Here is a 14,268-nt window from a genome sequence, read left to right on the forward strand (position 1 = left end):
CTGTAAAGTGCGTAAAATCTACGTGCTATAAAATTATGGCGATGACTAATGACGAATACTCTAAACACTAAAATCTATCGTAGAATAATGATGCAAAATATAAAATATATAAGATGGTAAAATTACTTTGAGCACTGCTGCCTCGCCTGAGCCCTTGAACCACAAGGGCCTAGAGGCATGTGCTATTCAAAATAATGATCACAGCGACATCCTCTGAAGAGAGGAAGCGCTACGAACATGTGGGGCTAAAAACATGCAAAACAACATCTTTCAGAAAACATAAGACTGCGTTAGTGTCAAATAGAGGTTCCGGGCCGAGTAACATAACAGGATGAAGGGGGATCTGCTGCCGGTATGCTAAGAGGAAATGTTTCCTTCTTTCAGATTCGGCTTCCCGACACTCCAGTAGAACGTGGAGGACGGTCAGCCTCTCCCCGCATCTACCACAGGTTGGAGGCTCGTTTCCTGTGAGTAAAAAGTTATGTGTGCCAAAAGTGTGTCCTATTCTTAGACGGCAGAATAGGACATCTGTCCGGCGGGATTTTGTTACAGGAGGCCAGAAACCTAATTGTGGCGTTATTAAATGCAGTTTATTATTTATTTCTTCGTCCCACATGCGTTGCCAGTGGTTTCGTAGTTTCCTTCTTAAAAAAGGCTTCAGGTCTATGACAGGGACCGAAGCAGTAGAGTTAACTGCATGCAATGATATTGATGTGGCCATCTGGTCGGCTAGAACGTTTCCCTCGATGCCCCTATGTCCAGGCACCCAGCATATGATCACATGTTGGTTAGATATATATGATTTGCACAGTGCGGAGTGAAGTTCAATAACTACTGGATTTTTATGATTACAGAAAGATATCAAGGCCTTCACAACACTGAGGGAGTCCGTATATATCACTGATTTCGGGAGTTGTGATTTGTTTATGTGCTTTATGGCCGACAGCAGGGCGTAGGCCTCAGCCGTAAATATACTAGTTTCCGGGTGCAGTACGTCGGATTCTGAGAAGGATGGACCGACGGCTGCATAGGACACCCCGTCGTGTGACTTTGATGCGTCTGTGTAGAACTCCGTGCAGGAGTATTTTTGCTGGAGTTCCCGGAAATGCATCTTGATTTCAATCTCTGGAGCATGCTTTGTGACTTCCACGAAAGATATATCACATTGTATGAGCTGCCACTCCCAAGGAGGTAGCAGCTTGGCTGGATGCATTAGGCGAAGCTCGAGGAGTGGAATGTGCATTTCTTCACTAAGCTCCCTCACACGCAGCGAGAAAGGCTGTCTTACGGAGGGACGATTGCGGAAGAGTGTAGCATATGTCATGTCATGAATGGTATTAAAACAGGGATGTTGAGGGTTTGAGTGGACTTTCAGAAAATATGTATGGCTGATGTATGTTCTCTGGATATGAAGAGGCCACTCATTCGATTCTGCATATAAACTTTGTATGGGACTCGTTCTGAATGCGCCAGTGGCCAGACGGATTCCTAGATGGTGGACCGGATCTAGCATCTTTAGCGCGCTCGGGGCTGCAGAATGATAGATCACGGCACCATAGTCTAGTCGTGATTGAATGAGGCTCTTATAGATATTCATTAAACACTTTCTGTCACTGCCCCATGTAGTCTGGGATAGAAGTTTGATTATGTTCATTGTTTTCAGACATTTTTCTTTAAGATATTTAATGTGGGGCACGAAAGTGAGTCTGTAGTCATGTATGACACCTAGGAATTTGTGCTCTTTGCTGATAGGTATTCGTTGTCCACACAGTTCTAAGGAAGGATCCGGAACCAGGCCTCTCTTTCTTGTAAAAAGAACGCAACAGCTTTTGTTAGGATTGATCTTAAATCCATTCTTGTCTGCCCACACTGAGACTTTATTGAGGCAATGCTGTACCTGTCTCTCGCAGACTGCGAAGTTACAAGATTTGAAATCTAGTTGAATGTCGTCCACGTAGACAGAGTAAAAGATGGCGGGTGGTAAGGATGCACGAAGCGTGTTCATCTTTACGACAAAGAGCATGCAGCTGAGTACGCCACCCTGGGGTACCCCAGTTTCCTGTATAAATATACGCGACAGTGCAGGACCTATTTTCACTCGAAATGTACGGTTCTCTAGGTAGCTCTCTATAGTATTTAACATGTTCCCGCGGATACCTAGCGCGGAAAGATCGCGCAGGATTCCGTACCGCCAGGCTGTGTCGTACGCTTTTTCCATATCCAGAAATACAGATAAGAAAGATTGCTTGTGCACGAAGGCATCGCGAATGCTCGCTTCGATCCGCACAAGATGGTCGATTGTAGATCGCCCTTCGCGAAAACCACATTGAAATGGGTCAAGCATTTTACTGGACTCGAGGAGATGCACGAGACGGCGATTGATCATTTTTTCAAATACCTTACAGAGGCAACTTGTCAGGGCTATCGGGCGGTAACTTGCCACTGAGGAAGGATCTTTGCCTTGTTTCAAAACCGGGATCACAATGGCTTCTTTCCATGCAGTCGGGAAGTATCCCGCAGCCCAAATCGTGTTGAAAATTGTGACTAGTGTAACTTGGGTGTCTTTATGTAAGTGTTTGATCATTTCGTACATGATTCTGTCAGATCCCGGGGCAGAGCTCTTGCATGCGCTCAAGGCAGCTCTCAACTCGGCAATGCTAAAAGGACAATTGTATGGTTCATTCTGTTGGCATTTTCTCATGAGTGGTTTACATTCTTCTATTTGTTTATATTTCAGAAAGGATTGCGAGTAGTGGTTGGCACTTGACACGCTCTCAAAGTGCTCCCCAAGTGAGTCCGCCTGATCTTGTAGGGTATCGCCTTCTGTGTTTACCAAAGGGAGTGCATGTGCTTGTCGCCCTCTTATCCTATTGACCCTGTTCCAGGCTTTCGCCTCATCTCTGAACGAGTTAATACTTGATAGAAACTTCTGCCAACTTTCTCGTCTGGCCTGTCGGCGGGTTCGCCTGCCTTCGGATTTTACTTTTTTAAAGTTAATAAGATTTTCCGCAGTGGGGGAGGCGCGTAGCAACCCCCACGCTTTGTTCTGATTTTTACGTGCGATCCTACAATCGTCGTTCCACCACGGAACACGCGGTTTGCACGACAGGCCATTTACTTGTGATATACATTTAGACGCAGCATCTATTATGAAGGCTGTAAAATATTCGACAGCAGCGTCAATTCCTAGCGAGGACATGTCATCCCACGAAATACAAGATAGAGTTCGGAATTTTTCCCAGTCGGCAGTGTCAATTTTCCACCTAGGAGCTTGTGGTGGATATTCCTTTACTTCAGGTGTTCTAAGCAGGATTGGGAAGTGGTCGCTTCCGTAAGGATTGTTCATAACTTCCCATACGAGTTCAGACAGTATACACGGGGAAACTAGGCTGAGGTCAATTGATGGAAATGTTCTGTTGGCGAGAGAATAATATGTGGGTGCCTTCTTATTCAGCAGGCATACACCAGAAGAGAATAGGAACTGTTCAACAAGACGACCTCGCGCATCTATACGAGAGTCACCCCACAGGCTGTTGTGCGCATTGAAATCCCCGAGTACCACGTAAGGTTCTGGCAGTTCATCTATGAAGGACTGAAATTCATGTTTCGTTAATTTGTAATGTGGGGGTATGTAAAGAGAGCTAATGGTGATGAGTTTGTTTCGGAGAACAGCTCGAACCGCCATTGCTTCGAGAGGCGTTTGTAGCTGTAAACGTTGACACGCAATGCTCTTATGGATAACAATGGCGACACCGCCCGATGATGCGACAGCATCATCGCGATCTTTGCGATAAGTTATGTACTGTCGGAGAAAGTTTGTATGTTTGGATTTTAGGTGTGTTTCCTGTAAACACAGCACTTTCGGATTGTGTTTTTGGATGAGTTCCTGCATGTCATCTAGGTTTCTAAGAAGACCTCTGATGTTCCATTGAATTATTTGTGTATCCATATTGGAAGTGAATAGGTGCTGTGTGTAAGGAAACAGATGTTATGCCTTAGATTACAGAGCTCTTTCGAGGCCCTGTAATCGGGGTTTTGCCCTTTCTGGAGCGTTCGAGGGAGCCTCGCCGCTCCTTAGGCGCGTGGCGCGCCGTGAGGACATGTGAAGTGTCCATTGCCTCTTGCGAGGCGCCTGACACATGCTCTTGCGAGCGAGAAGTTTTCTGTGAGGGTCCTGCCTCGGAAGGCAAGACCCCTGCACCCACCAGCTCGGAGGTCGGTGGGGCTCCCTGAGGGATCTGGCTGCGCCGGTTGTTGCCAGCGCTGGACGGGGCCGGGGAGGTTGGGGTAGCCTCGGCTGCGCCCACCTTCGTGGTCGTTGGCCCCGCCTGCTGTGGTGGCGTAGCAGCGTTAGCTGCAGTCGCCGAGGGGGCGGATGGCGTCACTGCCGCCTCACTGGGTGTGGGACGGACAGCCGCCGGAGGCCGTTGTGGCGCTGCCCCCTGACGCGCCACTTCGGCAAAGGTGTGCTTTGGCAGGAAAGATACCCGCCTGCGTGCTTCTTTGAAACTTATGTTTTCTTTTACTTTAATCGTAACTATTTCCTTTTCTTTCTTCCAAGAAGGGCACGACCGCGAGTACGCGGCGTGCTCGCCTTCACAGTTTACACAATGGGGAGAGTTTTCACAAGATTCAGAGGTATGCTCATGAGCACTGCATTTCGCGCAGGTTAGGCGGCCTCGGCATCTCTGTGAGCTGTGACCGAAACGCTGGCATTTAAAGCAACGCAGGGGATTGGGAACATACGGGCGAACTCGGAGCTTGATATACCCGGCCTCGATGGACTCGGGCAGAACACTTGTGCCAAAAGTAAGTATCAGATGTTTGGTCTGTATTTCCTTATTATCACGCCTCATCTTAATTCGCTTAACATTGATGACATTCTGCTCACTGAAGCCCTCCAAGAGCTCAGCTTCAGTCAGCTCCAAGAGATCATCATCAGAGACTACGCCACGGGTGGTATTCATGGTACGATGAGGAGTTACGGTTACTTTGGTGTCGCCAAATGAAACTAGATTGGGTAGCTTTTCATATTGTTTCTGGTTGCGGAGTTCCAAGAGGAGATCACCGCTTGCCATCCTGGATGCTTTATAACCTGTACCAAAAACTTGGGTAAGAGACTTGGACACTAGGAATGGTGACATTGCTCGCACGGGTTTGTCTGGTGTTTCGGAGTGCACTACATGGAAACGAGGAAAAGTTTCTTTTTGACGGGCGAAAAATTCGAAGACATCATCGGTGCGCCCCCTCTTGAGGGAGCGATCAGCTAAGGGGGGAAAAGAAGAAGCCATAAGAGATTGTAATTTCGGCAGTAACGCCAGCCACCCACCGTGGAGTCCTACAAGGGGACGTTGCAGGACCTGTGAAACACGGCCTGCAAACGCCAGCTGTACATTACCACTATAACCAAATATGATATAACCTAGGCTGGCTATTCACACAAGGTTAACCCTTGCTGCCTGGAAAAATCGGAAGTAAGCGGAAGCTAGGAGAAGACAGGAAAGATGAAAAGTGAGGGAAAGACGAAGACTAGAGGAAGAGAGAGACAGGAAAAGGCAACTACCGATTTCCCCCGGGTGGGTCAGTCCGGGGGTGCCGTCTACGTGAAGCAGAGGCCAAAGAGGTGTGTTGCCTCCGCCGGGGGGCCTTAAAGGTCCGAGCACCCGGCATCGGCTCAACCCCCAGGATCCCCTTTTCCCCGGACACGGCTAAGCCACGCACGGTTAAACGCGGGAGGGTCCAACCCTCGTGTGCTCGGGTACATGGTGTCGCAACACACCAAACGCCTGCTGACGCAGACGCCCCTGCGGGGGGAAGTAACGAAGCTGACGTGGCCCTATGTTTTGAATATCGCACGTGCAGAAACAAGAACAGTGCCATGATTGAGTTGGATGCTATGTTCCTCGCTAGCGCTACATTTATGAACCAAAATGAAACATTTCACTTGCCTCCTCATTATCTCAGATCTATATAGCCTTTTGTGGAGCACGACTAATACCATGCTTCTCCCAATTATTGCTACTTCGGCCGGCGCCGACTACAAAAGTATTGGGTTCTTATGCACATCACTTGGACTATGTTATGTTTTTTCGGCTTGTTGCACTTTCCGAAAAACATCAAAATAATAAAATATGTGAATGAAATTGAATGCAGCAGAACTTGACTGTAATCATGTTATCCGACTCAAGAAATGTGCTACAAGTTACACTCATTCGTAAAGAAGCTGAAGTCACAATTTTCTGGATGTAATTTTACAGACAAAAGAGAATTCTGCCTCGTCAAGTATTAATAAACATAAATTAGACATTACAGCTGAACGACCCTTGTTCCATGTTCGCGCTAAGTGGTTCATTCTCGTAGAAAATGATATGTAAGGTTTTATTGTTGAACAGTAAAGGCTCATGAGCCGGCAGCTGAAGCCCCGGTTCAAATTCCAGCGCAGTTATTCGGCATCTTCAATTGCGCTCATCCTCACGCAATGCCAGAAACGATGTAGGAATATGGCCGTTTCACTGCTGTTTTTAAATGCTAAGATGTCTTAGTCAACCGTTTCCCCCTCCCCGCCTCCCCCCCTCAGCTTGCAAAATACATCGCGCGCACGCATGAACGCACGCGCACACGCACACGCACACACGCGCGCACACACACACACACACACACACACACACACACACGCACACGCACGCACGCACACACACACACACACTATGACAAGTTGAAGAAACGATAATTTCACCACCATGCGGCGGTGCCGAATAAAAACGGCCTTTGAAAAGACCTTACCATCACTATACCCTCTCTGCTGTCAAACGAACGTAATTAAACTATCCGTGTGACAGAGGGGGCTTGTTGTATGTGACTTTGTGCTCACTGACCATAACCGTCCGGGACAGGGAACGCGACTAAAGACCTTGCAAAACAATTGCTAATAATGTCAAAGCCCCCAGTGGCAATTACTGTAATAAGCGCCTTCCATACCGTGGGTGGTAAGGCAAAAAAATGAAGGGCTGGATGCGGTCAAGCGTCAAAACTCATTAGCGTGCTTGCGTGTGACACGAGCTAGTTAAATGAAAGGTTTCCGCAAACTGCAAACTTGCAAACTTCGTGCTCCCAATACACGCTGATTTGCAAAAGCTCATCACCAAAAAAAATATGCAGAGAAATCCGACAATCTGAACAGGCAGCAGCAAATACCGTTACAATGAGCATCAAATTATATGCGTACTTATTAACGACATCGTGCACGAACGCCAGTTAAGCGAGGCAAGGTAGAAGCGCATAAATTCATTACCGAATGAAGCTGCTCAACACAGGCCCGTTCACGTTCATTAAGAACATTTGTCAAGATAGCTGCAGGCACTCGGTACCGCGAAGTTAGAGCTTGGAAATTACTCCGTCACATAAAAACTACAAAAGTAATCATCAGAGCCCTTACTGCAAGTTGTGCGCTAGAGCGCGATGAAAACAATTACTATCTGAAATGAGGTTCCAACAAAAAAAGAATCATTGTACCCGGTAATGTTGGGCTATTGTTCCTGAATGTCTTGTTTTCTGTCCCTTTTCAAAATTTGTTCGTGAAATGTTTTTTCTTATAAAACACTGACTTCGATCTCGGCAGTGCAACAGCATAGCCAGTGAGCTACAGCAGCGAGTATTTGAACCTGTAATGCAATACTATCTTGGTTCTTCATCGCTAATTATTTTCAATCATAAAAAATTCATTTCACACCGTCGATTGTAGCTGTACGCCACAATTACGTACATATAGCAATAGGATCGACTGGCAAAGCTGGTAAATGGGAGAACTATTAAATTATTGTCCCTAATTAGGCAAACACGTGACCTATACTCCATCAACCACTGAATCAGGGTTAGTGCAAAAACTAGCCACATAGTTGTTACCCTAGTATTGGCAGCACTTATTCCTCAAAATATGGCTCGGTAATTGAGCAACAACCCTGCCGTCCGCTGATTTGAGTACTATATATATATATATATATATATATATATATATATATATATATATATATATATATATATATATATATATATATATATATATATATATATATATATATATATATATATATATATATATATATATATATATACATGGTACAGTATGCTATATGGTACGTTATTGGTGCAAATTCAGTTGCATTCCTGTCCTCGCTGACGAACACCAATTAAACATTTCCATGAAGCAGACTATTGGACTTCCTTGCATGAGTATGCTTAGAAGGTAGTGCATTTGAAAGGTGTGCGGAAGATTTCCCCGTCTACAGAAATGTATGAATTCGACCTTTACGTAGCAGTGACGGAACAACCCTATTATTAAATATAGGTACACTAACTTCACAATTTCTTCAAAAACAAATAAAAGTGCTTGAGGGATACAAAAACACGCTTTTTCCCGCTTTCCGGATGAATCTGTTTAGGTGCGTTGAAATTTTCTTTTCAAATATTTTTAGCGGGCGCCCAACAGAGAAGCTTATTGCGCCTGGAAGCCTATAGGAACCTAGAGCGGTGGGAACACACCAACTACGCGCTAGTGTCAGACGTTGGCATTGCCCAAAGAATGTCACGTGTCGATGAAATGCTTCACGTTTAGAAGAAAGTCGCAGCGTCGGCAGCACGGCACCGGAAGCCGAACTGCGGTAACAAGATGCGCCTGAGGGAGATGCTGCCCGACCTTGGCAAGTGCTGACGCCAGCGGCAGCAGAGAACAAAGAGAGAGACAAATGGGGAAGGAAAGAGAGGGAGGTTAGCCAATGTCAGCACCGTCTGGCTACCCTCTGCAGGGGAAAGGAAATAAAAGGCGAAATAAGCAAATATATTTCCTGAAAAATTCACACAGCAACGCGATACTAGGCGCTGCAGCATTCAAAGACGGTCGCACAATTCACAAGCCCTTAATAACTTGAGCAGAGCCCTTAAGGCATTGAGTGCCGAAACCCGTCTGGGCCAGTGTGCTCGATGCCACCGCTGTGAGGCATCACTAAATTGGAGCGCATGGAACGCGCTCACAATTGACGGAATCTGCAGCTGTCAGAAACGAAGGGCTGTACTGACACTTTGTGCTGATTGGTGCAAGAAAGAGGGAGCCACAAGGACGAAAAACCTTATTGAAAGTTGAAACAGGCAAAATTTTTCATTTCATACAGGAAACGCGGCGAAACATGCAAAAAAAACTGCATATCATTTATAAGTAAGTACACGTTTTTCATTGCTCTTTCTAAGTCAGGTTCCTTGCAGGGGATGATCATCTGTGTGAGGAACAGTATGTTTTATTTGCGCGGAAATGCCCTTACGAGGGCGGGCTGTAGGCTCCACAACGGGATTTTTTCTGCAATGCACAATCTGTAAAGCATATAAACTAACAGCTAAACAACTTTATTACTGACAATGTCGCAACTTCAGTTTTCACTGGAACACTGGCTGCGCTGATTGCTTATTTTTTTTTTTTTGCACCGTTCTTGCACGAGATTTGTGCTCTGAATGAATATGGCGCGGTTGTGTCCGTTGCTCCTCGTCCATTTTACACCTCTCCTTTATGTTAAGTTCTGTCTGTTCGCAGTTGGTGTACCTATTGTGACGAACCAAACCTATCAATTCTGTCAGTCTTGCTACTCATTTGCAGCAGATAGGGAGTGCACAATTTATAACTGGTTTTGCTACTTGCGTCGCAAGATAAACGTTCAGCGTGGAAGTGCTCGTGCGCGAGGGTATAAAATGTGGCGCCGCTTTCGACACCCACCATTTCTCTGTCTGACGACAAAAGCACAATCCAAAATACTACAAAAGAGGTGCTTGTGGTAGAACCGGTAACGGTTTGCCTGTGGAAAACGAATTGAAACCAGAGGCTAGACAAAGCACGAGACCCGATCATGGTACTTCATAAGAAAAGGGCAAGCTTCAGTGCTCGGCGATCACAGAAATTTCAGCACCGCGGTGAGGTTGAACCGCTTGATGGTCGTCTTTTAAAACGCATCCATTCTCATTTTCCTATCCTTTTCCTGCAAAAAAGGCTACTTTGGGCTGTTCGCTCTCAGGTTCTGTCAAGTTCCGCGTAAATTGTCTCGCAATACCGGTCTTTCTTTATTCTTTGTGCAGATATATATCACTGGTGGTCCGTCTGTCTTTCAGTGCTCTAAAGCTATATTGGATAATTTCCTTCTTATCGTTTATCGTTTTTATCGATTAGGTTTATCGTTCTGCGAAAAACACTCGTTCTTCAGTTGAGAAACGTCGCGCTACGGAGGATAAAATTACTTCCGTGAAATTCGCTGTTTGGTGCACAACGTTAGGCTTACAGTATGTATCATTACAGAAAAATAAGTGAACACATTGCGAACACACTGTTCACAGTGGCCATGCGTGTTTTTTTTTTCGTTTATCTACTCTTATACATAGCACGACTACACCAAGATACAGCTTGTAAGATGTATCATAACAACCACTGAAGCGCTATAACTAACCAAACGCTTCAGGGAGAGTGTCATTTAAAAAAAAAGCGATATAGCTTTCTGAACAGCAGAGGCTCATGAACGGAAAGATGCGAGTATGGGCGACACATGTCTGTGTGTGTGCCCGTATGCGTGTGTGTATGTGTGTGTGTTCGCTTTATTTCTATATTTAACAGTAGTGAATTTTTTCTGAGTTCCCATCAGAATTTAGTGTCACCAATAGGAACAAAATTCAAAAAGCATTTCCGAGAGTACAAAACTAACGATCGTCATCCTCACGTCTCCACTTCCGAAATTCCTTCTTCCATTCAAAAAACAACCGAAAGCCGAAATTATTTCATTCAGCGCATGCGCTAAGTCTTCTCGGGAATGTACTCGTATGAAGATTTCTAATAAATTTTTATTTGATATTAAATGTATTAGCAACTTCATTTCAAGAGACTGTGACTAGACTTTGCATTTCTGAAGTAATTATTTAACCAGGTGGTAAAGCTATTCAGGCATTATGTTCTCATTCTGCTTGAACTACACCTAATAGCCATTGCCCCGAGGTCTGCTGCCATGACCCCTTCCATCATTTTCAATTCTCTCTGATGAACAGTCTTCTCCACTTCCTCCAAATGCTCTCTAGATGCGCCTCGCCAAACACTGTCTTCGACTCTGCCTCATCCAATGCTTCATTACTTTGACATTGCTCTCTAATTAATTTCTAGAAGCTCGCTTTCCTCGTAAGTGAACATCTGTTTCGTATGTTCCATTGTTTCTGGGTTATTCTTGTTCTTTGCACTTGCAGTCTCTCTCATTGGTCGCCTAGAGTTATGTTCGTGAATATTTGTTCTTTGCGCAAAGACCTCGTGGTTGCGATTCATTATTAGTGCCTATTGTTTCAGAGTTTGCTACCTACTTTTTTCCGACGCCTTTAGCCCTCACAGTTGCCTTTCCACTATGTTCACCATGCTAAAATTAAATTTTATTTTGTTTTGTGAAATTAATAAATACCATAATATTGCTCAGCGATTGGCATATGAAGAAGTGTGTATGGTATAACGCAAGCCAATTGCACGCAACAACGTGTTAGCGATGAGTAAAACTGATACAAATTTGTGTAGATTAGATGCCTTCAACAAGTGCGCTTAGTAAATATTGAACAATAGAAAAGACTGCCTTCCAAACTCAAGAGGGCTGTCTGTAATGGCGCACTATACTTCCCGTTGAACTGACGAAATGTTTCTTACGTTAGCCGTGAAGGGATCTCCTATGCCTTAAAACAATTGCTGGTTTCTCTTCTGCATGGATGGATGGATCGATGCAAAACTTTAATGAAGGTCCTGAAGTACGCGACTGTTCCACGTTTGGACAGTCAGGCTATGCCCGACCGCCGCATCGTGGGCCCTCTGGATAGCCTCATTGATTTCTTCGGTGCCTCGTAACGAGGGGCAACGCCAGAGCATATGGTCTAGGCTAGCGATGTCATAGCAGTGCCTGCAAGAACTAGCGGCATAGGTGTCGGTATAAAGCTTGTGGTATAAAGCTGAGCTGGGATACGTGTCTGTCTGCAATAATCTGAGGGTCAATGCCTGCGTTCTATTTAACTTCTTGTGTGGGAGGGCAAAGTCTCTCCTGCCGAGATAAAAGTGCTGAGCAATTTCATTGTATGTGGTCGGTTGATCTCCGTTATCCACCAATGCAGGCTGGCGTTGGAGTTCTCCATGGCCGCGGAAAGCGAGACCTCGCGCCTTGGAGTGGGCCAGCTCGTTGAGGTTTGTGGGGCCTCCCATGATGGATCCCATATGAGCGGAGAACCACGTGAGAGTGTGGGTGGCGATGCTTTTGCCGTCGAGGATGCGACAGGCTTCCTTACATACGGCCGGCGCCAACACTGAAGGCGCGGATGGCTGCCCTGGAGTCGCTAAAGATATTGACATGTTTGTCGTCCAGGAGGGCCAAGGCAATGGCCACTTGCTCGGCCGCACGCGACGACGTGCTCCGTACCGATGCGGCGTTAACGGTCAAACCCTTGTGTTTGATCGATGATGATGATATGTGGTGTTTAATGGCGCAAGGGCCAGGTTTGGCCAAACAGCGCCATGACAAGTGGTGATGTTGACGATGTATCATGGAGATGTGACTTGGCTGTAAAGTGGCCTAAAAATTGTCGCTGTAAAATGCGTAAAATCTACGTGCTATAAAATTATGGCGATGACTAATGACGAATACTATGAACACTAGAATGTATTGGGAAAAATGATGCAATGTACAAAATATGTGAGATGCTAAAATTTTCTAAGGGCACCACTGCCTCGTCAAAACCCTTGAACCCAAGGGACGAGAGGCATGTGCTATTCGAAACAACTATCACAGCGCTATCCTCTATAGAGAGGAGGCGCTACGAACGTATGGGCTAGTTACATGTAATACAACATCTTTCAGAAAACCTAGGACAGTGGTGGTGTCAAAGAGCGGTTCTGCACCGAGTAACATAACAGGATGAAGGGGGATGTGCTGCCGGTATGCTAGGGGAAAATGCTTCTTTCTTTCATATTCGGCTTCCCGACACTCCAACAGGACGTGGAGGACGGTCAGCCTCTCCCCGCATCTACCGCAGGTTGGAGGCTCGTTTCCAGTGAGTAAAAAGTTGTGCGTGCCAAATGTGTGTCCTATTCTTAGGCGACAGAATAGGACATCTGTCCGGCGTGACTTTGTTACAGGAGGCCAGAAACCTAATTTTGGCTTTATTACATGCAACTTATTATTTGTTTCCATGTCCCACAATCGTTGCCAGTAGTTTCGCAGTTTCCTTATTAAGAAGGGTTTCAGGTCTGTGACAGGGACCGCAGCGGTAGAATTAACAGTGTGTGATGCAATTGATGTGGCCATCTGGTCCGCTACAACATTACCCTGGATGCCCCTATGGCCAGGCACCCAGGATATAATCACATGCTGGTTTGATACATATGCTTTACATAAGATGGAATAGAGTTCAATTATTATAGGATTTTTGTGCTTACAGAACGACATCAAAGACTTCACAACACTAAGGGAGTCCGTATATATAAGTGATTTTTCGAGTTTTGATTTCCTTATATGCTTCACGGTCGACAATATTGCGTAGGCCTCAGCCGTGAAGATACTAGTTTCCGGATGCAGTAAATCGGATTCCGAGAAGGATGGACCGACGGCTGCATATGACACCCCCTCGCGTGACTTCGATGTGTCTGTGTAGAACTCAGTGCAGGCGTATTTGTACTGGAGTTCGCGGAAATGCATTTGGATTTCAATCTCTGGAGCATGCTTTGTGACTTCCACGAAAGATATATCACATTGTATGAGCTGCCACTCCCAAGGAGGTAGCAGCTTGGTTGGATGCATTAGGGGAAGCTCGAGGAGTGGAACATGCATTTCTTCACTAAGCTCCCTCACACGCAGCGAGAAAGGCTGTCTTACGGAGGGACGATTGCGAAAGAGTGTAGCATATGTCACGTCATTAACGGTATTAAAACAGGGGTGTTCAGGATTTGAGTGGACTTTCAGTAAATATGTTTGGCTGATGTACGTTCTCTGGATATGAAGCGACCACTCATTCGATTCTGCATATAAACTTTGTACGGGACTCGTTCTGAAAGCTCCTGTGGCTAAACGGATACCTAGATGGTGGACCGGATCTAGCATCTTTAGCGCGCTCGGGGCTGCAGAATGGTAGATCACGGCACCATAATCTAATCGTGAACGGATCAGGCTCTTATAGAGATTAATTAAGCACTTCCTGTCACTACCCCACGATTTATGGGATAGAAGTTTCATT

This window comes from Dermacentor albipictus, chromosome 7 (genome assembly GCF_038994185.2).
Source record: "Dermacentor albipictus isolate Rhodes 1998 colony chromosome 7, USDA_Dalb.pri_finalv2, whole genome shotgun sequence".
Taxonomy (NCBI): domain Eukaryota; kingdom Metazoa; phylum Arthropoda; class Arachnida; order Ixodida; family Ixodidae; genus Dermacentor; species Dermacentor albipictus.